This window comes from Petaurus breviceps, unplaced genomic scaffold (assembly GCF_028583685.1).
Source record: "Petaurus breviceps papuanus isolate PSGF00001 unplaced genomic scaffold, PetGlider_PUasm1.0 90591, whole genome shotgun sequence".
NCBI lineage: Eukaryota > Metazoa > Chordata > Mammalia > Diprotodontia > Petauridae > Petaurus > Petaurus breviceps.
The window spans coordinates 3,977,242-4,005,147 of record NW_027187280.1 but is presented as its reverse complement, the minus strand read 5'-3'; the positions used below and the strand labels follow the sequence as shown (position 1 = coordinate 4,005,147).

At 38.4% G+C, this 27,906-nt stretch overlaps 1 long non-coding RNA gene across 1 annotated transcript; it reads right to left on the bottom strand.

Annotated features, from left to right (window-relative positions):
* Positions 1-1,520: 1,520 nt before the first annotated feature.
* LOC138142477 (uncharacterized) lies at positions 1,521-27,218 on the bottom strand. Its single transcript, XR_011163433.1, has 4 exons — positions 26,415-27,218; positions 25,752-25,965; positions 16,645-16,851; positions 1,521-1,947 (listed from the first exon to the last, which is right to left on the bottom strand). It is a non-coding gene; the product is annotated as an uncharacterized lncRNA (long non-coding RNA).
* Between the last annotated feature and the right edge of the window lie 688 nt (positions 27,219-27,906).

Sequence of the window (27,906 nt, the reverse complement as noted above, 5' to 3'; positions counted from 1 at the left end):
GAAGGAAGGAAGGAAGGAAGGAAGGAAGGAAGGAAGGAAGGAAGGAAAGAAGAAAGGAATTACATTACATTACGATTACATTATTGAAATTGGATTTGAGGGGCAAGGAGATTTAGTGGATAGATAGCTAGCTTTGGAATTAGAAAGACCTTGGTTCAAGTACTGCCTCTGACATCTAGCTACTATGTGACACTGGGCCTATGACTTAGCCTCTCAGTCCTCTAGCAAATCTCTAAGACTAGAAGTTACAGAAAAGGTGATAATGTGAATTGGTAGACCTTTCTGCCACTAGAAGTTTTTTAAGAAATCACAGATGTAATTCCTCTCATCATATATATTGTTTTCCTATATTGTAAACCCATTTCCTCAACTTTGTATTGGTTCATACAAAGTGGTTTGTTTTTAACTATGCATAGTCATTATTTCTTATGACACAATAGATTTCCAGGAATGGAGTCATGAAGACTCTTCTTCCTGAGTTCAGACACTTATTAGCTGTGTGACCCTGGGCAAGTCTCTTAACCTCTCTTTGCCATAATCTGCTGGAGAAGGAAATGGCAAAACAGTACAGTATCTTTGCCAAGAGAACCCCAAAGCGCATAATGAAGAGTTGGACATGAATGAAAATGACTGAACAACAACAAATAGATAGATAGATAGATAGATAGATAGATAGATAGATAGATAGATAGATAAATTAGATAAACTTTTTCCTATCTTTATACCTCCTTGAAATATATGGTGAGTAATAAGTTTGCTGGTTCAACGGATATGAATAGTTTAGGAACAGTTTTTTGTTTGTTTGCTTGCTTGTTTTTTTTTTTATAAAATTCCCAACTGTTTTCTAGGACAATTGGGATAATCCACAACCCAACGAATAGCGTATTAATTAATGTGGCTGTTTTCCCATAGCTCCTCTAATCCTGACTGCTACATATTAATGCATGAGGCAAACTTTTGGAGTTGTTTTTGTTTGTTTGCTTGTTTGCATATATTCTATTAGTATTTTTCTGTGCTATTGATAATTTTGATTATCCTTTTGAAATTTGAAATCATCTCTTTTGGTCTACTTACTTTGGGGACATGGCTCTTTTCCTACATGTTTCAGTCACTGGCTTAGATATCTTGGTATTAAAATTTCAATGTAAATATTTTTTATATTCAGCAGCTTTTCTTCTTAGTCTAGCTACAGTGGTTTTGTTTGGAAAAAAGTTTAAGATTTTACTTAATTGAAATTCTCCTTTAATTTTTTTTATGATCACTTTCATGTCTTAACCACTTTTGGCCAAAATTGTGAAATTTATTTCTATTTTTTTTTTAAGTAGCACCCCTTCTACCCTTACTTTCTAAACTCCTACTCATACTGAAATGTTGGTTCTTCAAAGTGACTACTGCTGTCCTCAGGCTTCTAGAGGAAAACATAGGAGTTTTATGTTTTAATGTTATTGTCCCATCCAGTGTGCTCCCCTGTATTGATCAATCAGCTGATACCATTTAGAGTTTACAAAAGGATATTTATTGAGGAGGTATAGAGGACAGAATTTAGAGCAACATTTCCCAACTGGGGAGTTACTCTGCCCTTGAATGTACAAGGTCTCTGGGGAGTGTGGGCTCAAATTTGAAGTGCAGAGATAGTTATACACACAGCTAGGTAGCACATGGGGATGAAGATACCTTTTTTCTTTTCATAGAGTCCCTGTCAAGTTTACTTCCAGATATAATGGTGATGTATGAGTCATTCTCTTGTTCAGCTTGGTGGGTTCCTTGCAAAAATGTGATGTATTCATGAACAGAACTATCTACTACTAAACTGGATAGTGCAAGTCTCTTGACCATTGTCCTAGCTCTTCACCAGTCTCAGGCATTACTTCTCTGGCTGTAGTTCTTAGTAAAATCTCTGATGGCTTCAATGAGTCTTCGAGTCCCTCTGGTCTCCTGGGCACTTCCCTGTTGGTATATGAATTTACTTACAATGAATAAAGAACGCATATATCAGAAAAGAGATGCCATGTGTTCATGGACACATGGTGGGTAGGCAGAAGCTGGAGCAGCTGCTGCTCCTACCCCACCAGGTGACTCACAGCAGTTTTTGCCTTACCACCAGGAAAGAAAATTACAAAATGGATTGGGGGAGGGGCATATGCATCCTTGCATGTATGAATTCATTTCCAACTCTATGATTCCTAAGTCATCAATCCATCAATCCCCACCGTCAGACTAGAACCAATATTGAAATATTGAGCATGCTATAGATAATTTACCAGGAAAGGCAAATCTGAGCAGGCTTTAAGGACTGGCAGTCATTAGCCAATTCCCATTTAAATGATGTGATATCTGACAGGTAGTTTATTTATTTGAAGTTTCCAATATATTGTGCTTAAGGAGACATCATGGTATAGTGAGAAAAGTACCATCTTTCGAGGCAGAGTTCCTGGGTTCAAACTCTGCCTCTGGTATTTCCTTGCTATGTTCCTTTAAGTAAGTCACTTAATGACCCTGGGCCTCAGTTTCCTATTTTGTAAAATGGGAAGGGGGACGGGATTATACTATATGACCACTGAATCCTTTCCAGCTCTTGAGACCATTAGAGAGCTCTGCTCTTCTAAGCCTAATTTCTACTGCCCATCAATTTTCCAAGAAAGCCTTGTCAAATAAGAAGTCTTCTCTGCAATAGCTTGTACTCTTTAGCATATTGAACACTAGATTTCTGTGTTCAGTTGTGTATGTTTTTGTGTTTGATTGTTTAGTACAATGTAAACTCCTTGCAGTTAGGTCCTGTCTCATCTTTGTATTTGCATTTCCAGCACCCAGCGTGGTGTCTGGTACACAGTAAAGAGTAAATAAAGACGTGTTGATCAATCAATGGCAGATCACCATCTCTGACATTTACTACCTGCTTGAGCTTAAGCAAATCACTTGAACTATTAGCAATTCTATGAAAGAATCCTAACAAGTACTTAATAAATGCTCGATGAGTTTTCCCTAGTGTTATCATTTTTTGATATATTTGAATGTAATAAAAACCAAATATGCCATCTCCTTAATTCTTATCTTAAAATATCCTCTTTTTTTTTTTGCTTTTTTGGAGGGCAATTGGGGTTAAGTGACTTGCCCAATGTCACATGGCCAGTTTTTGTGTTAAGTGTCTGAGGCCAGATTTGAACTCAGGTACTCCTGACTCCAGGGCCAGTGCTCTATTCACTGCACCACCTAGACTCCCCTTATCTTAGAATATCTTAAAGGAGTAAACATGGTATGTTAGAAAAAAGTACTGATTTTGGAATAAAACAAACCTAGTTTCAAATTTTAATTCTGCCACATTCTAGCTGTGTGACTTTGGGTTAGTCACTACACTTCTCTGAGAAGCAATATTATCCCCATGTATTACAATGAGGGAGTAGGAGCAGGTGAGCCCTAAGTTTCTTTCTTGTTCTAATTCTGTGCTCCTTTAAGAGCACTGAACCTGGAGGGACCACAGGGCAGAGAACAAGGTCCAGAAAAGAGTCATGAAGAAGAATAAATAAAACATTTTACATTATTCTAGAAGGTAAAAATTCATACCACATTACTATATATATATATATATATATATATATGTGCATATATATGCACATATCAGAACTAGACAGAATCTTATAGTTCATCTAGTTTAACCTTCTCAATTTACAATTGGAGAAACTAAGACCCAGAAAGGCAAAGTGATTTCCTTGACGTCACACATCTAGTACACAGAAGTCAGGCATCCTGAAGCTGGGTCCAGTCCTCTGTCACTTCTGCCAGGTTGTCTCATGGAAAACAATAAAACTGTGGAATTTCTTGCTTAGCAGCTGCATATACTGCTTTTTTTAAATTTTTATGTCGAGGTTAAACTTCATATGTGAATGCTTATCCAAAGTGAGTTTATCTCTGCCTGTCCAAACCTCTTTGTTCTGGAAAGAGGCTTGGACTCTGATGAGGTCAAGCTTTCCATACATATTTCCAAACCCAAAAGATTCAAAAAAGTTCCATTTCACTTTGGAATCAGTATCTTCCTCAACCACACAGGCCCCATGAGGATGGTTCTTCCATTCCTACTCCCCCTGTTCTTGGCTACTTCCTCTTCTGGTTCCAGAAAGAAATGCCATGAAATAAACAGCATATGTACTTCCTGGTCCAATAATTTTGAATCTCGAAGAAAGCTTAGGTTGCATTTGAGTTTCAGTTAACCTTTGGCCTTCAACAATCCCTGGTGTGCCATCACAACTCAAGGAAAGCCTTCTGATTGGCCTCTACCATGAGGGAAAGGGGAAGGATCAATGGGTATGCACCCCCACAGAACTTATTTGCTGGAGTATGTGGGCTATGTTTTGTGCATGCCAATGACTTTAAGTTTGTTGATTAGTAGATTTTGTGACATGACACATGAACAAAAAATGATCTTCTGGATTACAGCGGTGTAGAGATTAAAGGCACCCAATCCAACCATTCCTGAATCTGAACCCTCTCTACAATACCCCTGACAACAACAGAACAATTATTAGCATTTATATAGTGCTTAAGGTTTGTAAAGTACTATCTAAACATTAACTTATTTGATTCTCATAACAACCATAAGAGGTGTTATTATTATTACCACTTTACAATTGAGAAAATTGAGGCAGAGTTAAAGTGACTTCTCCAGGGTCACACAGTCAATAAGTATCTGAGGCTAGAGTTGATCTCAGACCTTCCTGATTTCAGGTCCAGTACTCTATCCACTGGACCACCAGCTGGGAGTAGAGGTAGCCCAGGTAGTTAGTAGTAGGCAGAAGAATTTGAATCCAGGTCACAGAGGACTCCAAATCTATTATTCTTTCTGCTACACCAGACTGCCTCCTCAGCTTCCTGGAAGGCTGCATTTAGGGAGTATCAAATATTCTGACTTCCCTGATGTCCAGAGAATATGTAGAAGAGTAAATATGGGAGTAGTGTGTTGAAACTGCATTGTGCAGGACCTTGAATGGCATGAAGTCATTTAGGAAGGAAGAAAAAGTAGTCATTTGGAATATCACTTGACCCAAAGTGCAGGTCTGATCGTGTCTTCAGGTTCTCCTCTCAAAAATCTTAAATAGAGAACCAAATAGAGGCAGCGCATTGCAGTGAAAATGAAGCTAGATTTGGAATCAGAGGACCCATGATACTACATAACCTTGAAAAGTCACTTAACATCCCTGGGCCCAAATTTTCTCATATGTAAAATAAGAAGCAATTTGGAACTATGCCCAAAGGGCTATAAAAATGTGCATACCCTTTGACCCAGCAAAGAGTCTGTATCCCAAAGAGATCGTCAAAATGGGAAAAGGACCCACATGTACAAAAATATCTATAGCAGCCTAGCTAAGAATTGGAAATTGAGGGATTGTCCATCAATTGGGGAGTGGCTAAAGAAGTTGTGACATATGAATGTAATGGAATACTATTGTTCTATAAGAGATGATGAGCAGGCAGATACAGAAAAACTTGGACTTGCATGAACTCTTGCTGAGTGAAGTGAGGAGAACCAGGAGAACATCGTATAAAATAACAGCAACATTGTGCAAAGAATAATTTTAATAGAATTACCTCTTCTTGCAATGCAAGGATCTAAGACAATTCCAAAAGACTCATGGTAGAAAATGCTATCCGCACCCAGAAAAATAACTATGGAGACTGAATGCTGATTGGGGCATACTATTTGCTCTCTCTCTCTCTCTCTCTCTCTCTCTCTCTCTCTCTCTCTCTCTCATCTTTTTTTCTTTCTTTTTTCTCGTGGTTTCTCCCACTGGTTCTAATTCTTCTTTATAACATGACTAATGTGAAAATATGGTTTATATGAAAGTATATGCAGAGCCTATGTAAGTTTGCATGCTCTCTTGGGGAGGAGGAGAAAATTTAGAACTCAAAATCTTATAGAAGTGAATGTTGAAAACTAAAAATTAATTTATAATGAAAAAAAAGAAAATAAGGAATCTGGACTATATGATCTTCAAGGTCTATTCACACTATCAATCTGTGGTCTATGCTTTATTATCCTTTCGTCTATGATTCTTAACCTACCATTTAAGACTCTTTATAATATTACTTCAGTCTTCCCCTCCAGCCTTATTTCCAGCCTACTAACCTTCACAAACTCTTTATTCTTGGGAAATAAAATGACTCATTGCTCCCCTAATATGTCTGTGCTTCCTTGGCTCTGGGACCTTGTTATAACTATCCCCTCCTCTTGGAATATCTTTCTCTATCTTCTTGTCTCCCAGCTAAGGTCCATTTGATCAATTATGACTTTTCTAAGACCCACATCAGACACTTCCATGAAGTTTTCCTTCACCCATATTGCCCAAAATGAAGAAGTTATTTCTCTTCACATTTAGACTCTATATAATCCCAAAGCACATATGTTTAATTTTATTAGCCTTTGTTTAACATCACCTTTTTCAAGTCCTGAAATAAATCAAAATCATTAGTTGAGGAATAAAGCATCTTCAATTGAGAAAACAGGTTAGCAAACCTGCCACCCTGAGGGATGTGCAGTGGATTTCCCAACCAAAGAGACCAATGAAACAGTTTTTACAGTTTTAGGAGGAGAGGTGGAAGAGATAACATGACATAGCAAGGTCTGTTCATGAGACCCCAATGGCCTTTGGCAATCCAGGCAAGGAAAGCCACTTCATTCTGGTTGTTTTACCCTTCATGCCATGAATTCCAATGGAAGGAGGCAAGGACACTAGAAGCTGAGATCCAGCTTGATCTAGGCTCCCCACAAGGCAATATTCCTTTGGGGGAGGGAACAGGACACCTAGGGTGTGGTTCAGCTTAACCTAATCTCATTATCTTAAGGGTAAGAATGTAAGTACATTACTGTAATTTTGAAATTTTCATGATTAATAAGAGGTTTAAGTAGTCCATATTACAATCAGTATTAATTTTCTGTCATTACATTAACAAGTACATTAACATGTTTTCTTATCTTCATTTCTTAATATATGCCCCTTTCCCAAGCAACTATGGTAACAACAATAAAAATTAAAATTAAAACAGAAAAGAAAAAAGCAATCCAGTAAAACTATCCAACATATTAACTCAGTCTAACAGTACAAGGATAACACTAAGCAGTGTTCCATGGTCATAGTTCCTTCCCTTGTTGAAGGGAGCTAAATTAAAAAAAAAAATCCAGAATATATGTGAACAGTTCCGGGAATCCATTATACATACTAAAGGAAATTGGACTGTGTTAATTGTCTACTATGGGCAAAGAAACGTTTTAGGGGATGGGCATACAAAGATGAAAAGAAAAAAGTCGCTGCCCTCAAGGTACTTACTTTCTCCTTGAGATATGCACCTGCAGTTTTTAAATAGGCAAATATATTCATGAAGATTTAAGGAGAAGGCCATGAGCACCCATAACAAGGCAGATCAGAAAAGGCTTACTAGGAATTTTTTATAAGAATTACCATCATAAATAGAATGAGAATGTGTGTGTGTGTGTGTGTGTGTGTGTATGAATGTGCCTCAACTCCTTGACCACACAAGTTTCACTGATGACAAGGATTGCGTTTCATAGGATTTTAGAATCCCAGATTTAGAGATGGAAGAGAATTTTGAATGTAACTAATCCAAACCTTTTATTTTATAGTTGAGGAAACTGAGTCACAGAGGGGTTAACTGATTTGTCTGAGGCCATACAGGTAGTTCAGTTTTGAACCCAGATTCTTTCCTCTAAATCTAGTTCTCTATTAATTTTATCTTGTTTTCTCTTCTTTATCTTAATGTTTTCTTTGGCATCTCAGAGGGAACATTGTGCATCACAGTTAGGCAATCTGTGTTGATTAACTCACTCAGTGAATTATATGAATTAAAATAATTATATCATTTTAAATTAGTTAATTTAGGAAGTTTTAACAGAGAAATTCTAGGATTGGAGCTTTAGTAAACTTACTCTAGTAGTTTGTATGCTAGAGTAGAGGAGTGATTTGCTCTTTATTTAAAATAACATGTACTTTGCAAACCTTAAAGTATGATGTAGATAGATATTAGCCATTATTACTACAACTATTACTACTATTGCTGCTGTTGTTGCTACTACTAGTACTGCAATGATAAAATGATTATTTTTATTAATTTATTAAATGCTTACTATGTGCCAGTCACTTTGAAAGGTAGTGGGGGATACAAATAAGAAAAAGAAAGACAGTTTCTGCCCCCAAAGAGTTCGCAGTTTAATGAGGGAAGGCCACCAACCACCAGATAATTAAAAATGAATGCAACAAAATTGTGAAGAACAAAAGAAAGCCAAAAGGGGGGAGGGCAACGGGGCACTTCAGATTTAGGGGAATAATGACAATATTAATAAATATCTTTGGAGAGGTTTATCTCTATTGTTCTAACAAGCTGGCATAAAATCATTAAGCCCCTGATCTTTCCTTTCACGTACTTCATATCTGTCATCTTAGTCCCATCTGAGGGCTCTCTGGTTCAAGAGTGAAAGGTCACATAAACATAGAAGGTGAAAACTGAGAATTGAGTGCATGTGACCCTTCAACATGGGTAGTGCCTATTGGAACATCCAGGCTAGCCTCCTCACAAGACCAGAAAGGTCAGAAACTTAAAACCCAAAGAAGATCTTAGTATCCACTTGCTACTGCAAGTGTGGCCTGTCGGAGGGAGCCCTGAGAAGTCAGAGGTCAGAGAGATTTGGAAGTATTTGCTCAGTGAAACTGTTTAAAAGAACCCATTTTTAGCTTTGCCAAACATAAAGGTCTTCACTGAAGCCTGGGCTTCATCTCCCAAAACAAGAACAGACAGCAATTGGAGTGGATATGCCCTTGTCAGATCTATCTGTTTATAGGGTCATGACTGAGAAGGTCCAGAATTTGGGCAGGTTCAGGCAGTAAGTAGCAGAGCTGAATTTATCCCGGATTCTCTGCTCCAAATTAATTGTTATCCCACAGTGTCACAGAAACACCAAATGACTGATTGATAGGTTGGAACCATTATGATACCTCTCTGTTGTGGGAGGTAGAAATGAGCTCATTTTAAATTTATGGTTTAGAAAAGCTATGTGGAGTTCCTTCTAGGTCAGGAGAGGGAAGGATAAGGGATCTTATTCTTTTGGGGGACTATAATGGCAGAGTCTGTGATGGAATAGTAGAAAGAGATGATTTGTTTTTTTTTTGTTTGTTTGTTTGTTGGGTTGGTTTTTTGTAAAGACCAAGTTTGACACACGTGCTGCACTTTATTATATTTGAACTTTAATGTTTCATAACACTATTCTGTCCTTGTTCGGTGAAGACCTGTTTATTTAAAATGGACTTGAAAGATTCCTGCTTAATACAGAAATAAAATATGGCATCAGCTGGGTTAGGTCAAAGATGTGTTAGGAAGTTCTGAGTAGATACTGATAGTTCTTGAGGATTTGGATATTTGATAACTGATTAAGAGTTGACACTTTTATTTATTTATTTTCGCAAGTTGTGGTACATCAATACAATGACATAAGAAACAACAAACATAATGGATGCAGAGGGGCATGAAACGACTTACATGAAATGATGCAGAGTAAAGTTAGTAGAGCCAAGAAAACAATATACACAATTACTATAGCAATATAAACAACTACCAAATAACTGAAAATGAATATTGCAAAATTACAAAGAACAAACTTGTCTCCATGGAAAACTGCTGAAGTAGAAGGTCTAAGGGTGTGAAATACTGATTTATTTGATGTATTAATGGATTTTTTTCTCTTATTTCCTTTTTTTTCTAATTTTCTTAACTTTTTTTATTATGGTAGCTCTCTGGGAAAGAAGAGAAATAGAAAGATACAAAGGAAATCTAGACAATGAAAGAACAAAAGACATCAATAAAAGTCTATTAAATTAAATAATAGCTGACATTCATAGCTCAATTTAGGGTCATAGATCATAGATTTTAGAAGTAGCTGAGACCTTAGATTCATATGGAGGAAGAAAAGGTCAAGAATCTCAAGGATAATGATGAAAAATAAAAGAGGGAAGGAAAGAGGTCTATCTGTACAACAAAGCAGTAATCATTAAAATAATTTGGGGTACTGGTGAGACATTAAAATAATTTGGGATATAGAGACACAGAGATAGATGGAGAGAGAAAGAGACAGAGAGAGAGAGAGAGAGACAAACAGAGACAGAGAGATAGAGAGAGTTGATTAAAAACCTAGTTACTGGGGAAAAGACTCACTATCTGACAAAAAACTGCTAGGAAAATTGGACTGCAGTCTGGCAGAAATTTAGTTTATACCAACACCTCATACCATATACCAAGATAAACTCCAAAAACTATTGCCTAGACATAAAAGGTCATATAAAGGAACAAGAAGAAATTCTTTCAGATTTGTAGACAGAAGAGTTCATGACTAAAGTTATAGAGAAGATCACACCAAATAAAATGAACTTTTTGACTTTACAAAATTGAAAAATTTATGTATAAAATCATTCTATTATAGTAAAAATTATGAGAGAATTTATTCCAGCTTATGGGGGGGGGCATCTTTGTCATGTGTTTTGTTGATAATGATCTCCTTTCCAAGATATATTAGAAACAGATTTAAATTTATAAGATTGAGAAGCATGCTCCCAATAGATAAATGGTCAAAGAATGAGCACAGGCCATTTTCAAAGAATGAAACCCAAGTTACAACAAACATATTAAAATGCTCTAAATCACTAATAATCATAGAAATACAATTAAAAGCAACTTTGAGTTTCACAAAAAAGGGGAAATGATAAGTATTGAAGGGGATGTGGGAAAACAGCTATATATTAGTGTACTCTTGAAGGTGCTATGAATTGGCTGAGTCATTCTGGAAAGCAATTTGGAACTATGCCCAGAAAGTTACCAAACTGTGCATATCCTTTGATCCAGCTATGCAACTCCTAGGGCCTATAATCCAAAGAAATAAAAGGAAGACAAAAAAGGGTCTATATGGACAAAAATACATAGAGTGTCTTTCTCCATGATAGCCCCAAATTAGAAATTAATGTGGTGTTTTATTAGTGGGGTAATGTAATAGAATATCATTGTGCCATAAGAAATGATAAAATAGATGATTTCAGAAGAAAATGGGAAGACTTTTGTAAACTGATTCAGAGTGGAGTAAGTAGAACTAGGAGAACAACTTATAAAATGATGGCATTATAGAGAAAAACAGCTTTAAAAGACTTTAGAACTCTGCTCGATGCCTTGATAAACCATGAGTTCAAAAAAGAGAAGAAACATGCCACTCACCTATTGAATGAGAAGTAATTAATTTAAAATGCAAAAAGAGAAAAGTATTTTCAGCCATGGCTAATGTGGGAATATTTTCTGCAAACCTTTGCGGTTTTGTAGAAAGGAATTTGTTTTGTGTTGGTTTTTTTATATTTAAAAAATTTACATTTGCTCAATGGAATAAGAGATAGTGGGATAATTAACCTGATTTCAAAAATACTTGTTACTTTAAAATTAAAATAATAAAAAAATCAAAGTGTTTATAAATGTTTATACTGGCAGATGTAAGAAAGTAGAAAATGGAGTGATGTAAAAAAAGCCTACTTTAAAATTAATATCTGACATTCATAACTCAATTTAAGGTAATAGATCATAGAATCTAGAATTGGCAGGGATCTTAGATTTCATCTCATACAAACCCATTGCTTTACAGATGAGAAAATTGGTGTTTTGAGAATTCGAGTGCCTTTCCCCAAGTTTTCCAAGCACCTTACATACATTGTCTTAGATAAGCCTCACAATAAACCTAAGTTAGGTAGTACGAGCAGCATTATTTCCATTTTACAGAGGAGGAAACTGAACCCAGGGAGGTTATAAGATTTGGCTAAAGTCACAGACCTAATATGTGTTGGAGATGGGTTTCCAACTCCAAGTTAAGCAGCCTATATCCATCATGCAAAGCTGCTGTATTTATCTTCATATACAATTTTACCTCTCAAGGAAGTATTGTTTAACATGTATCTGCGGAGGATTTATTAGAATTGAAATGGAAACGCTTTCAAGGTTTTATTAAGAGATATATTCATCTTGAAAAACTTCTCTCCCTTCTAGGTGTTCATGAATGTGGGCTGGAAGGGCGTGTTGGGAGTTGAGTTTTGATATATGTGTTTCCTAGGAGGGGGTATCAAGGGACACATTTTTCAGTCAAAGGCTCCATGAACACAGGGTTTTTAAAAGTCCACAGGCAGCAGTGTACACTGGTGATGAAAAGTGCTGCAAGGAAAAGGCTGCTCAGTAGTTATTGAGAAAATTAGTGGCACTTGAGGTTACTTATAAAGAACTGCCTTCATATTTTGAGTAGAAAAATCGTCACTGTGTTCATTCATATCTGATCCAAAATCCAGATATTTGTATTCCAGGACTAGGCTGAGCCAGGTGAATGATCTGCAAAGCATCATACTAATGGAACCCTGACATTTTTCTTCTAAGATAGTTCTATGGTTTAGGGAGAAGAATATTGGGTGCAGAGTAAGGAGAGGTTGATTTTGTGACCCCACCCCTACCTACTAGATGCTAGTTGTGTAATGATGGACAACTCAATTTATCTGAACCTCAATTTCTTCAGCAGAGTCACAGACCCCATTAGCTTGTGACAGTCACAAGAAATAATGTGTGTAATACCCATTTTAAACATAGCATTAATTAAGCATCAACCATTATTATAATAAACCCACTGATGGTGGATAATAAGAAATGGCACAGGGTTTGGGGATCAAGCCACCTCAGTCCAACTGTTTCCTTTATTGATCTCCAGTCAAGCTGTTCCTTAACACCATGGAGAAGAAACAACACTTCGCCATATTTCAAGGTTTACCATGAGAAACGAAATCTGGTCATGGGAAAACCTTGGGATCATAGATTTAGAAATGGAAACCACCTTCTATATTATCTAGTCCAGCTTTCTCATTTTATAGAGGAGGAAATCTAGACCAAGAAAGACTAAGTGACTTATAGTTAATAAGTCATGGAGGTACTAAGTGTTGCTGAATCACTAAACTTTTCTAAGTCCACTGAAAATTTCTTTTACTCACCCACAATTGGGCTCTCAGTGCTGCTAGGCAATCCTACTCACTATTCTACTTTCCACAGTGGCTCTTCCAAACCTTTTATTTCCTCCTCAAATCTCCCATGACTCTCTCTCCACCATTCTCTGAACTGAGAGCCTTGTTTCATTTTTTATAGAAAAAAAAATTGAGGCCATTTGCCTTGAACTCTCTCTTCACCTCTTCCTCATCTCATATCTTTTGCCATTATATCCTCCTTCACCCCTATCTTACATGAAGAGATGGCCCTACTCCTTGCCAAGGTAAACCCTCCTACCTGCACAAGTGATTCATTCTATCCTGTCTTCTCCAGCAGACTGCCCCTTCTATTATCCCTGCTCTCTCACTTGTCTTTAATCTCTACCTGTCTCCTAGCTGACCATGTCTCTATCATATTCAAAAAACTTATCCTTGATCCTTCCATTCTCAAAAACTACCACCCTATATTTGTATATCTTTTCTTCTTTTGGCAGCACAACTCCTTGGGAAGACAACCTACAATATATGCCTCCATTTCCTCTCTTTTTACTAACTTCTTAATCCCTTCTAATCCAGTTTGCTACCTCATCATTGCCTTGAAATCACTCTCTTCAAAGTTATTAACAATCTCATTGCCAAATTCAATGGTCTTTTCTCATTCCTCATTTGTCTTCACTTCTCTGTAGCCTTTGACACTGCCAGTTACCTTCTTCCCCTCAATACTTTTTTTTGGGACACCACATTCTCTCGTTTATTCCTCCTATCTATCTGACTACTACTTTTCTTTTTTTTCATTATATATATATTTATTTATTTTTTAAGCAATCGGGGTTAAGTAACTTGCTCAAAGTTACATGGCCAGTTATTTCTGGGTGTGGTGCCGAGTGTCTGAGCCCAGGATTCGATCTCCAGGTCTTCTCAACACTGGAGCCGGTGCTCTTACTCGCTGAGTCACCTGGCTGCCCCCTGACTACTCCTTTTCAGTCTCCTTTGCTGGATATTCATCCAGGTCATACCCACTAACTGTGGGCAAGTCACAAAATTCTGTCCTGGGCCATCTTCTCTTCTTCTATACTATTTCATCCAGTGATCTCATCAGTTCTTTTTTAAAATATGAATTTTACAATTATCAACAAATGTGAATATTCCCCAAAAAACAACAAAAAAGGATTTTTAGATAGTTAACTTCTGTTACATAAGTTTTTAAAGTAAGTTTTAAATTTAACATGGTAGTAACAAAATCACCTTATTTGTACCTGTTCTGTACTTTATCTTCTCATCTGTGTGTTTTACTGTTTTATTGATGCTTTATTCTTTTTTTTTCTTTTCTAACATTACAGACTAATTCACCCTCCTTCAATAGAATCTCTGCATTATAATAAAAAAGAATAATCTATCAAAATGAATTAATCCATTAGTCATTTTTGAAAATGTGTGTCTCCTTCTCCATAAAAGTGCATCTCCTCTCTGCAGAGAGTAGGAAACATGCATCATCATTAGGCTTCTAAAGGTGTGATTGGTTGATGCATTCATTGATCAGTTTTGTTGTACATCAGAGTTGCTTTCCTCTATGTTATTATAGTCATTGGTGCTTTTAATTTTTTATTTATTTAAGTTTTAATTGATGGAATAAGTCAAGCATTTTCATATCATAGTATAATGAAAAGCAATGGCAATTGAAACTGTAAATTATCTACAACTTGCTTTTCCTTTTTAATATTATAAAGTTCTAGTGTAAATTTATGTTTTTCCTTTTTTTTTACTTCTCTCCCTTCTCTGCCCTAGAGATGGCTAACATTAGACAAAAATATATGTGTGTATATGTATACATATACATATACATATATACTTATATATGTATGTGTATGTATGCAAGTTTGTGCATACATATGTAAAATCATTCTATATATACTTCTATTTATCAGTCTTTCTCTGGATGCAGATAATGTCTTCCTTCATGTGTCTTTTGTAGTTAATTTGGGTATTTATACTATTCAAAGTGACTTATTTGTTCAAAGTTGTTATTAAAACAGCATTGCTGTTACTATATACAACATTTTCTTGGTTCTGCTCCTTTCACTCTTCATTATTTTCTGCAAGTCTATCCATGTTTTTCTAAGATCATTGAGCTCCATGTAGGGGTCATGACTTATATCGGCAAAAAGAAAGTTCAAACTGAAGAAATCATAGATCTCCGAAAGTGATGAAAGTTCAATGAATACTAAATTGCACATTTTCCCAGATAAGACTGCCATGATTTGTGCAAATAACAGAGACAATAAAGACTACATAGTTGTTGTTGTTCAATCATGTCTGACTCTTCATGACCCTATTTGGGGTCTTCTTGGCAAAGAAACTGGCATGGCTTTCTTTTCCTTCTGCAGCTCATTTGACTTGTGAAGAAACTGAGGCAAACGGGGTTAAGTAACTTGCCCAGGGTCATATAGCTTGTAAATGTCTGAGGCCAGATTTGAACTCAGAAAGATGAGTCTTCCTGACTTCACAGGCTTGGTTTTCTATCTGTTGTACCATTCACCTGCTCCAAGGAGCTGTAGTGACTTTCAGCCACTCTGGAGAGGTTTTCCAGGGCCATCAGAGTGTTGAGGTGAGCAGCATCTCCACAGTTATCAATGAACACTGTGGATGTGAACAATACCTGAGGCCTCACAATTTAGGATCATGCAGATGCTGATAAAGTACAAGGATATCTAATCAGGACTCCTTCAGAGCTTCCAGGGGAGATGCCCCTAGGGTTTTGGAACCTCCAAATTGGCTTATCCTTCTCTTAGCTTGACGTGTGGCTGAATCTTTTCACTTTTCACTCATCCCCTCCCTGTCCCTATAGACCCTTGGCACAGAGCTCAGCGGAGGGAGGATCCTGGGACTCTGATGTTGACTGATGGATGGGTCCTTCAGAACTCAGTTTCTGGCACCTTGTCCCATGATAATGTGTTCTTTGGATGGGATAGAGTTCCTCAAAGAAACCCTCCAGTATGCTTAATGCTGAGATAGCTCAGAACTCGGTACAAGTCCAGGAATTCCAGGGTGACTCTTCTTTTGTCCTGTATCTCTGAAAATCAGGTTGGATTTAGAAAAATCTTTTATGTGAAACTCCTGACAGTACAGCATCCCCAGCCTTGTCTATCAGTTCAAACCCATATGAGGAATGCAGAGTGGAAAGTGTTAGCTCATCTCTTCTGGGCTGACGTGCTGAGTAGGGAGGGCCACTTAAGGTTAGGTCTGAGTAGGTGAAGGTCCCTTCACCCAGAAGACTAGAGACAGATGTGAATCTATTTGGGGGCCAGATGCTCAAAGGGCAGAACAATACCTCCAAATAATGCATTTATTCAATGAGTTTTCCCCTCTAAACTTTCTTAGCACTCACCCACCCATGACAACCCACTTGTCTTTTTGCCTGCTTCCAATCAGAGTAAAGACCACGTGAGCCATAGCAGAGAAGAGTATACTCCCTGACCTTTCAGCCTCTTCATCCCTAATTGGTTCCATGCTTTGGAATTAATTAGATGAGTTGGCAATCCATCACATATTGGAAAAGAATAGAGGCTCTGGGGGAAACACTAATTTACATTATCCCATAAATTACCTCCATGCATGTGAGGCAGTGGTCTGGGACCTCAGAGGGATTCTTCAGGATACACACACAGGGACTATAAGGTCAACATGGGGCCCTTTTAGCTGGAAGAACAGGGGGTGGAAACTGGATGGAGTTGCTGAGGAGTTTCCCAGTAAAGACATTGTTCATTTTCTCAGCTCATGGAGTTTAGGAAGAATGTGATCGCCAAATCCTTTGCTGAAGGAAGAACAACAAGAAGGTAAAGGCATGGGCCTCCTGTATACTCAGCATCTCTTTTCAATTAAAATATAAAACCAAGCCAATATACCCTCCCCCCCCAAAAAAAAACCCACACAACACTTTGTTACGTATGAAAACAACATAAATGGTAAACTGATAACTCTTGGCCAGGGTTCTTCTTGATTCACAGAAGCTCATACAATACTTCGAGTGAATTTCCTGCACCTAGGTTGTGAAAAAGTCATGTGACTGAAAGGATCGCTCTCATGAGCAGGAGTCAGGTGATGCAGAATCTAATTCCAATTCTGTTCCTTAGAGATGTTTTTCTATTAGTTTTTCTAGTTGGACAGGTTTTTATCTCTTTCAATAACCACAGAAAAATATCTCATTTTCTCTTGGTGTATCATTATGTGTGTGTGTGTGTGTGTTTAGCACTGACTGAATAAAATTGGTTTGTAAACTGTAACCTCATCTGATCCTCATGATAACCCCATGAAGCAAATAGCACCATTCTCTTTTTGTGTCTTCTTTTTACAGAGGAAGAAACCAAAGCCGAGAGAAATAAGTGATTTTCCCCAAGGTCTCAATAATCCAATGGCTCAGAACAGCTGGGATGCTCAGGAAAGGATTCCTTTGCTGTTTCTACCACAGCAGCCAAAGCCTAGAAGTGGAAAGGATGAGCCCTCATTTTATTTTAATTTTTTGCTTTTTTGTAGGGCAGTTGGGGTTAAGTGACTTGCCCAAGGTCACACAGCTAGTTTTTGTGTTAAGTGTATTAATCCAGATTTGAACTCAGGTCCTCCTGACTCCAGGGCTGGTGCTCTTTCACTGTGCCACCTAGCCACCCCGAGCCCTCATTTTAAACATCCAAAGATCTGACAATTTTTATATGTGTTACACAAGAAAATATCACTTATTCCCATTTCACAGATGAGGGAACTGAAGCTCAGAGTAGCAAATAATGTGTTTCCATGCCCCACTGTGTTGTTGTGAGGAGACTGCTTTGTACTCCTTAACACACTAATATGAGTTCTTTTATCTTCCTCCTCCTTTTTTCTCTTCTTTCTTATGCTCTTTTGCTCCTCAGAGATGTTTTTTGAACATTTCACTGTTTTCAATAACCACAGCAAAAAATCTCATGTCACTAATCCTTGGCTGACTTTTCAATAGCTTCCCTGTCACCAAGACTATTAAGTCCCTAAGGACTCACCATTTTATCTCTCATGTTCTGACTGGTGAGCACCATACAGGCTTCACTACCCCACCATCTCGTCAGTGGCAGATATGTGGTACCTTGTCAAGTACCTTGTCAGGTACCACACACGTATCACCCCCCCACATTTCCAGTTCTGGAATCATAATCAAATCAATACTGCCATGACACCTGAAAAGGGGTGTTAATTTGTTTCTCTATAACTCCAAACATCAGCTGTGGGCCCTTCCAAACCAAAATAACCTCACTGGCTACCACTTGCCTACATGTGTTCCCTCCATCTATTAAAATATAAACTCCATGAGTACATAAATGGTCTTCAATTTTATTTTTGCTTCCTGGGGCTTAGCACAGAACTTGGCACATTGTAAACACTTAATATGTGCTTCATTTATTTGCTCTTCTTCCATTCATTCATTCATTCATTCCACGCAAATTTATTAAGTGACTACTATGTTCAGGGTTCTACACTATTTTCTCCTCAAAACAAATCAACTCCATGCATGTTTTATTAAGTGAAGTAATGAAAATTATACTTGACTAAATCTTGCTATTACATTTATTGGGAAATTTGGAAGTGACTTTTGTATTTTGGCATCTTAATTACTTCCCATTTTGGCATGTGTAGAAACAGTAGAGCCTTAACTAGGGCAGGGCCACTGGGGCTTTGTCCCAAGGTGCTGACTATAGAACACAACTAACAACTTTTGTAGTGAGTTAGAAACTGGGGAGCTTAGCACCTAGTTAGCAAGAATAATTAATTAAAATAGGAAGATACCAGATGGCTTACACTTCATCTGGCCCACCACAGATTAGCTTTCGCCTGAACAGCAACAGTCTGTTCCTCCCTTACCATTATGTCCTCTCCAGGAGGTATTTTGCACCATTTGCCCTGGGTGTTAAAAAAAAATCTAGTTATAACTGTAAATTCAGTTTATGTTTCAAGAAGCAATAAAGCATACCTTGTAAAATTTCAAAATTGAATTTTTGAATATTTTCAGATATATGAAATGTTTGTTTCCTGCCCTCAACCACGACAGCAAATATTATTGATAGCTCACTATATGTATCTGCATAGCTTGGTATAAAGAGATACTATATTCAACAGACTCATACTTTCTGTTTCTTGTCATCATCCTTCCTTTTCCTAACTTCACAGCTCTGTTAACACCATCTCCAAAGTCTGCAACAGATTCCCCTCACTTATCTCTATTTACTAAAGTATCTCTCTTCCTTTAAGGCTCAAATCAAATATAATATATTATTACCTAATGCCTTTAGATGAAAGTGAAGTGATCCTCACATTGATTTTTCCTTTAAAAATTCTCAATGTTCTTTTCCTTTATATCATTATATTTCCATATAGATCCTTTTCTTCCTCCTCCCCTCCTCTTCCTCCTCCTCCTCCTCCTCGTCTTCCCCTCCTCTGCCTCCTTCTTCTTCTGCTTCTTCCTCCTCCTTCTCTATCTCTGTCTTTGTCTCTGTCTTTGTCTGTCTCTGTCTGTCTGTCTGTCTCTCTCTCTGTGTCTCTCTCTCTGTCTCTCTCTGTCTCTCTGTCTGTCTGTCTGTCTGTCTGTCTCTCTCTCTCTCTCTCTCTCTCTCTCTCAACAAATGACTGTAGTTAAGCAAAACAAATTAATACTTGTCAATATCTGGAAATGTATGCCTCATTCTGCCTCTATATTCCACCATCTTTCTACTATGAGATGCCTCCTCAAATTTTTCATAGCCTTTTATCTGGACCTCACCTGCATTTCACTCTGTTCTGTGTCATACTTGTCATGGACCTGCATTTCTGTCAATTAGGTTATAGGGTCCTTAAAAAAAACCACGCCAGTCTCTTTTTTTAACTACAGATCTGAGTAAATAGCTTATCCATAATACATGCTTAATATATGATGGGGTTTTTTTTGCATTGAAATCTTGATTTGAAGGACATAATCCTGATTTTTGAAAAACATAAAAACTTATTGAGCCCATTGATAGGATTTTTCCATGTGTTCATATGAGTTATCAGAAGGTGCTGACTAAATAGTATGTATAGTTTATTGTAAACGCATCTGTATATTGAAATACCATGTCTAAGTGAACATTCTACTTTGGTGTCCATGAAGACTGGTGCGTGCATCAGGCAGTACTTCTCAATAATCTGTAATAGCTAGTTTCTTTGAAATGATGGGGAGTTCAGACAGCTTCTAAAGGGTGAGGTTAAAGAGGGCTCCTGTGGTGAGGGACTATGGCATAATAATACCCTCCAAGTGCTTTTCTTCTTCTAAGAAGCAGCAATCTCATGACACAGACCATCTCACCTATTCTCACGATGTCTGGGTGAGACAGGTATTATTATCCAAATTTTATAGCTAAGAAAACCAGCCCAGGTAGCAGGTGAAAACCTTTCCCAGGGTCCTATAGTGAACCAAGGTACTGTGCCAAGATGTCTGGAGACCTGATTTCTGACCCTATATTCTTTCGACTAGACTAAATGATTATACAGAATTAAGTCATGTGGGAAGAATTTTACTACATAGTTTCCTGAATCAAAAATGTTCAATGACCATCGCCTACCACTACCACCATTGCTAAATGTTTCCATTTAATTAGATAAGCAAAAAATATGTTCAACAAATATTTGTGAATGAGGTTCAAACTCTAGCCTGGCATTTAAGGTCCTCAACAAACTGGCCTCAAGGTTTTCTCTCCAACCTTGTTTATATATATATATTCAACTACATGTAAATTTTTTTACATTTCCATTTTACAATTTTTTATGTTTGCTTTTTTAATTTTGAGTTCCAAATCCTCTCCCATCCTTCCTCCCCTCCCTTTCTCATTGAAAAGACAAGCAATTTGATATACAACCTTAGCTTTCCTACCATTACTTTCCATCCCCAGCCCTCTGTTCTAGTTCAATAGGTCTTCTCAGTATCTTCTGCAAATACTCTGTTCATTCACACCTCTACCCCTCCGCTCAGATCACTTTGATATGAGCCTGGAATAACTTCTGAACTACTTTCTCCCAATTTAAAACCTATCTATCCTTCTCAGAGATGGTGTGTCTTGAATTGGGTCTTGGGCTCTTTGTTGATCTCTAATAAAGTAATAGAACCCCAGGGCCTCGAAACCTTACTAAGAGGTATTTCAGAAATTCATATCTAACCTGTGTCTGGGCAGAAATTCTCCTACAACACATTGTCCAAAGGAGACACCCAGCCTTTGTCTAAGATCTCCCTATGAGGGGGACCTTGTCTTGTGGCTGTCCATTCCACTTTCAGATTGTTCTCATGGCAGGGCATTTTGTTTTTTGTTTTTCCTTCTATCATGCTTCTCTGCAACTTCTACCCATTGGAAGTTTCAGTTATTTGCTCTTCCTTGAGAGCTAAGCCGATTAAGTATTTTTCTTTATAACCCCAGAGCTCAGCATAAAGTCTTTCCCATAATAGATTTGTTGCAAAGTTTTTTCAGTCATACTTGTCTTTGTGACCCCATTTGGGGTTTCTTTGGCAAAGATAATAGAGGTTTGACATTTCCTTCCCCAGCACATTTTACAGATGAGGAAACTGAGGCAAACAGGGTTAAGTGACTTGCCCAGAGTCACAGTCAGTAAGTATCTGAGGCCACTTTTGAGCTCAGGTCTTCCTGACTCCAGGCCCAGTTTTCTAGCCACTGCTTCACTTAGCTGCCACAATAGCTGTCTATAATAGATTAAAACAAACAAAATAAGCATCCTTGCATGGTATTCCTTCAAAAAACTCAAATATGGCTATCCTGTGCCCTCTAAGCCTTCCCTTTTCCAGGCTAAACAGAACCATAGATTTACATATGACCATCTTGTTCAATTATTTCCTTTTTTAAACAAAGAAAATGAGGCCCAGAGATGTTAAGTGACTTGTCTAAAGTCACTTTTAATTCTTTCAACTAGTCTCAATATCTTAATATGCATGACTTCTAGTCTCTTGCTCAGTGGGTTTTTTTTCCTACACTCTGCTACAGTGTTTACCTGGGAGCACTTATCTTACAGCTTATCTATTATAACTGTTGCCTCAGGACACCTCTCATGGGGCCTCTGCCCTCAAGGAACTCACAAGCTTGTTAGCCATACAAGACAAGTGCACATGAAATAGCAACAGAACAGGGGGAAAGGTTGGACCTTGGTTAGGCAGTGGGTCAACAAGCACTTAAGTGTTTACTATGCATCAGCCACAGTGCTTGCCACTAGGAATATAAAATCAAGCAGAGAGAAAGGACAATCCCTCCCCTCAAGGAGCTCACATGTTAATGGGGGAAGGCAATACATTAAAGGGAGTGGAAAAGTGGAGTGGGGAACAAAGTTCCTGGTGGGGGGGTTTAATAGAGGAAGTCTGAAGTGCAGTTTGAAGAGGACCCAAGATATTATGCTTTGTATTCTGTAGCTCCCAGAATAGTATTAGGTCTATTGTAGATTCCTGTTGATCTTTTTTTTACCTCAGTGAATTAATTTAACTGGATTGATTTCCATAAATTAGTTTTAGCCTCATTAAGTGAATTCTGGCATCTATGTGTCCCTGAGGTCACATCCTAATGGAATAGTTTGGGATGGGGACATATACAGTCTTCCCCCAATGATTTCCCCTTCCCTGACATTCTATGGGCAGTTATTTTCTAAAAGACTTTGCCTTTAGTACTTCCATGACACACAAATAGTCATTGCAATTAATCCTTAGAAAGTTCTTTGAGGGTTGGGCGAGGGCAAAAGAGGTGGGAAGAAAGGGGTGAAATAAGAGGTTGGAGGAGGAAAATGGTTCAGAATGCTGTTGTTAGAGAGTGTGATAAAGATCCAATCAAGGAAGAATAAAGATTACCTTCCAGCAGTGAGGGCTCAGCTGAGGAATGATCATTCATAATGGACCCATTCAGGGTCCAAAGTCATGTTACTTCTTCCAGTATCATTTGAGAGGAACTAAGCAAACATCCTGGGGAGGGAGGAGCAGTAACCACAGTCTGGGGTTTGTCAAAACCTGAACATGATAGAACAATCAGACAAGGAACTCAGGGATATCAGACAGCACATACTGGAGCTAGTTAACTAAGGAAAAGTTTACAAAGGAAAGAAAGTGAAGTGAGAACACAGGAGAGCAGGAAAGGGTAGAGTTACTTGATGGCCCAGGGAAGGTAAAGATTAAATTTTGAAAAATGAGTCATAAGGAGAGCTCCTGAGAACTTAGAATCATGATCAACAAACTCAGGTCAAAAGGCAAAGTACCTTAACCAGAGTAGCTACATTATAAGCAAATTCCTTGAAGGAAGGAAAGATGATTTTTTTCCCCTTCACCTTTGTATCTTTAGTGCCTAAAATAGAATCTGTTCATAACAGATATGTGATAAACATTTATTAAATTTGAATTGAATGGAATGAATTAAATTAAGCAGCAGCATCCTATAGGATAATAAGGCATTGGATTTGGAGAAAGAAAACCAGGGTTCAAAACCCACCCTAATAACTAACCTTTCTGTGCCTCAGTTTCTTTATCTGTAATATGAGGAAACTGGACTCAAAAGCCCCTTGTTTCCCTTCTAGTTTCAAATCATAAGTGTACGATTCTCTGGGCCGACTGAGGATCTTATTTCCTATAAGAAAGAATAGAAAAGGGATAGTATATACATGTAGTTTAGAAGTACAGGCCATTTCATTGCCTATTATTTATAATTTATGAATCTGGAAGGAGGGAAGGAACAGATATCAGTGGGTTAAGGAGAGAGTGATGAACTTTGGGGAAGTGGTGGAGGTAGGCAGCCATGTTACCTGCATTCCTGGATGTAAGTGGAAAAGAGAAAAGGAAGTTCCTCTGTCCTTTGGGCATGACCTTTCTCTCCCTACAGTTGAGCAGAAGCTGGTACCTTCTGCCCTGCTGCCTTGGTGCTATTCCCGGCCCACTCCTCTCTACTTATCCTTCCTCTTTCTCTGATTTTTCTAAAATTCTTTTCAATAGACCTGTTGGTATGGGATTGAAAAGGGGAGAGAGGGTGGAGCCAAGATGGCAGAGTAGTAGCACAAACTTGGCATGAGCCCTCATTCTAATCATTTTCAATACATGTAAAAAAATGACTCTAAACAAATTTTAGAGCTATAGAACCCACAAAGTGACAGAGGAAAACAAATCTCCCACTGAAGCAGCCTGGCAGGCCAACAGAAAGGGTCTATCATGCTGAGCTGGGAGCGGTGAGGGTCTGGCCCCGGAGACAGCTCTGACCAGCAGCAACCCAAGCAGACTTCAGGAGAGTGAATCACCAGCAGCTGTGGTGGTTTCCAGACTTCTCAACCCATAAACGCCAAAGACAAAGTAAGAAAAAAGGGGAGAGAATAAGCAGAGATGTGGCAAGAAGTCAGAAGAAAAGGAAAGCTCACTCCTTTCTCCTTGCCAGATCCCCAGGTACCTTGGTGAGAAGGACTGGCCCATCCCCACCCCAGGGAGCTCTTTCATACTAAGCATTCCTGTCCTGCATTGCATCAAGATTGACCAGGGTGTGCTCTAAGGTTCCAGTTTCCTGTTCTCCAAACTGTAGATATAGTTCACATAGTACTTTGTGTATATTAAATTCACTTACCATATAATACTGTATATTTTATAGCTCCCACTTCGGGATTTTAGCCCCCTCATATGCTGTTAACTTCATGATGTGATAGCAGAAGAAAGAGTGTGGAAAAGGGGTTGTATTTTCCTTTTCTTTACATTACTAATGCCAATTCAGAATAAGTCTCCATTTCAGTGTTAAGTGAGCAATCATATCTTACCCAATGCTTTGCCCTCCTTTGCCCCAGTTCTTTCACTTTTCTTAGTTAGCAAAGCTAACCAAAAGACTAAAATTAAAAAACAAAACAAAACCAAAAATAAAACCCTACCCATTCCCGAAGCATCAAAGACAGTGACAGACTAGATTAGATCTTGGTCACTAATCTATAGCAGACATTTCCTAGTTTCATATGAGTAATCAGTTCACTTAATGTCTCAGGGACTTAGTTTCCTCCTCTGTAAGATAATGTCAAGGATATATCTCATATCCACTAAACAGATTGGTGTGAGGATCAGCTTTTCAAACTCAAAAACCTCTATAAATGTGAGCTATTATTATGTATTTTGAAAAGAAATGAGGGAGAAAGGAAATGAAGAAAACATCTGTATTAGAATGTTTAAAAGTTTAATGGTACCATGTGCTTTAAAGGGTTAAAAAATAAAGTTTATCTTCCTTCCTTTGAAACACTGAAAACACCCTGCAGAGCCATGGACTGACCAGTTAGGAGTTCAGCTGACCGGGTGGTTTCTGTATTCTTTTCTCTCTACATTTCTGTATATAAGAATTTCTGTGATATGACTCATATTCAGGAACCCACTTGCCCCACAGAAACTCATTTTTGTATATATTAACTGAGGTTCTCACCACCTGCCTAGGCTTGCAACAAATGGACAGATTAAAACCTTTTTCCTGATTTGTATTCTAAATTTGAATTAAGTGGGTTTTTCTTGCCATAAAAATGAGAGCAGGAAATTTGTTTTGTCTAAACCTTCTATCTCCTGCAGCATCTAGTACAGGACTTTGCAAACAGCAAAGGCTTACTAAATGTTTATTGAATGAAGTCACAAAGGTCCTTCCTCATCTTAATTTTAGAGGTTCTCATTTAGCAAGTATGTGATTCCATTTCACAGTTTACCTGTAATCATGCTGCGAAATCCCCTTGATCTCAGAGAAGAAGCCACCCTAGAAACTTGGCCCAAGGTTTTTGCCACTGGATGGAATCATCATCATCATCATCATCATCATCATCATCATCATAATGAAAATCCAAAGGTTTAGTCATTTTTTCAATATACCAACCAAGGTATCTCACAAATTCCACCAAAGAACTCAGCTTTCTATACATACCACTTGAAAAAATGGGGAAAGAGATATAATTAATAGTATGAGGCTAACAATTCTCAATCCTGCTCTCTCATTTAGTTATAAACCAAAATATAGAGCCCACTTAGCCACTCCCCTTTGGCCCCAGAACCAAGAATCACAAGGTATTGTTTTCCTTAGCACTCTAGAAACAAGCTAAGAATGAGGAGAACATGACCCAGAACCACATATGATGTGGCTATGAACAGGAAAAGATTGGAAAGGGATCAAAAGCAACAATAAGAAACGAATATAAAGCAAGGCAAAGCCTGTATGGGCCACAAATAGAGAGTCTGGAATATCTGGTTTCTGGAATTGTAAAGTTTTGTCAGGCAGGTCTCTTGTAGGTCAGCTTAGCCAGACAAGGGCTTCTGTGACCCAAGGCCCGCGACATGACCCAGCCTGGGTCTGATTTATCTTTAGCACAGAGACTCACCCTTAGTTCTCCCTTTAAATCTCTCCCCGTTTGATTGCAGATTAGAAACCTCTTCTCCTGAAAGGTGGAGCCAGATAACAAGAGCGGGCCTGCTGGGCTGTGGGTGCTCTCTGCTAGAGAGCAAAACAATACTTGTAAATTCATCATGGAGCCAGGAGGTGTTGCCTGGTAGCCCCTGGAATGGGAGAGCTAGCGCACTTCTCCAGAGCCTTAAAGGATAATCAAGTTATGGTAGAAAGAACACCGGACTTGGGAATCAAGACACTCATGTTTGAACCCAGCTCTAACACGTAATTTTGCTATGTGACATTGATCGTCCCTCTCTGAACTTCAGTTTCCTCATTTAAAAAATGAAATAAAAATCTGCCGTTCAAAAAGCGCTCATTTGCCAGGCACTTTGTTTAGTGCTGGAGATACCAAGAAAAAGCAAAAGAGGGTCCATGAAGTCAAGGAAAGGAAATGAAGGATAAGGTGAGAGGGGAAGACCCTAGCAGCTGAAGGAGCTGGGAAAAGGCCTTTTGCCGACAATGGAGCTGGAGCTGAGTGTTGGAAGATGGCAGGACTTATATGAGGCAGAGATGAAGAGGAAGAGTATATACAAACCAGTTGAACTGGACGTTCCCTAAGGTCTCTTCCAAACCTAAGTCCTTTGTTTCAGGACCATGAACCCTATTCAACCCTGTCCTGAGAGTTTCCATCTCTGGCTCCTCCCCAGTTTCAGGACAAACATCTTGTTTCTGGCAGAGAGAGGAGATGGGATGGGAGTGTAGCCAGCATTGCTGTCAGCCTCCTGAAGGCTGTGAGGTTTCTGCGTGGCCACCTGAGTGTCCCTAGGAGGAGGTGGGGAAAGATCCAGAGAGCTCATCTCACACCTTGACTGGGCTTGCCTAAACATAGAGACCATTTGGCTCCAGGGCAAATCGGGCTGCGGGGTGGAACAGGCCTGACAGGTTTTATAATAGGGCATGACAAATGGATGCCTGGATTTATCTTCTGAGCCACAGTGGCTTTTTTGACCAGGAGAAAAGACAAGGTGATTCCCAGGTATGGGTCAGAGTAAGCAAGAAAGCTTGCTGGTATTAAATTACTCATTCATTTATTCATTCAACAAGCACTTATTAGGTACCTAATATGGTCCAGACACTATGCTAGGCAGCACACAAATAAAAGAGTTTCTGCCCCAATGGGGTGAAAGGAATAGCACTGACCAAGAAAAGTTGAATCCAGAATATATAGAAACAGTAAATACAAAGTAAATTTGAGGAGTGTTTGCATTTTGTGGGTTTTGGTTTTTCTTTTTTGTTGTTATTATTGTTGTCATTTTTGCTTTTGTTTGATGAGCACAAAGTGGTGCAGTAGCTAGAGAACCAGACCTGGAGTAAGGAAGACCCGGGTTCAAAACTGGCATAAGGAACTTACTAGCTGTGTGACCCTGGACAAGTCATCTAACCCCTATTTGCCTCAGTTTCTTCAACCATAAAATGGGGATAAC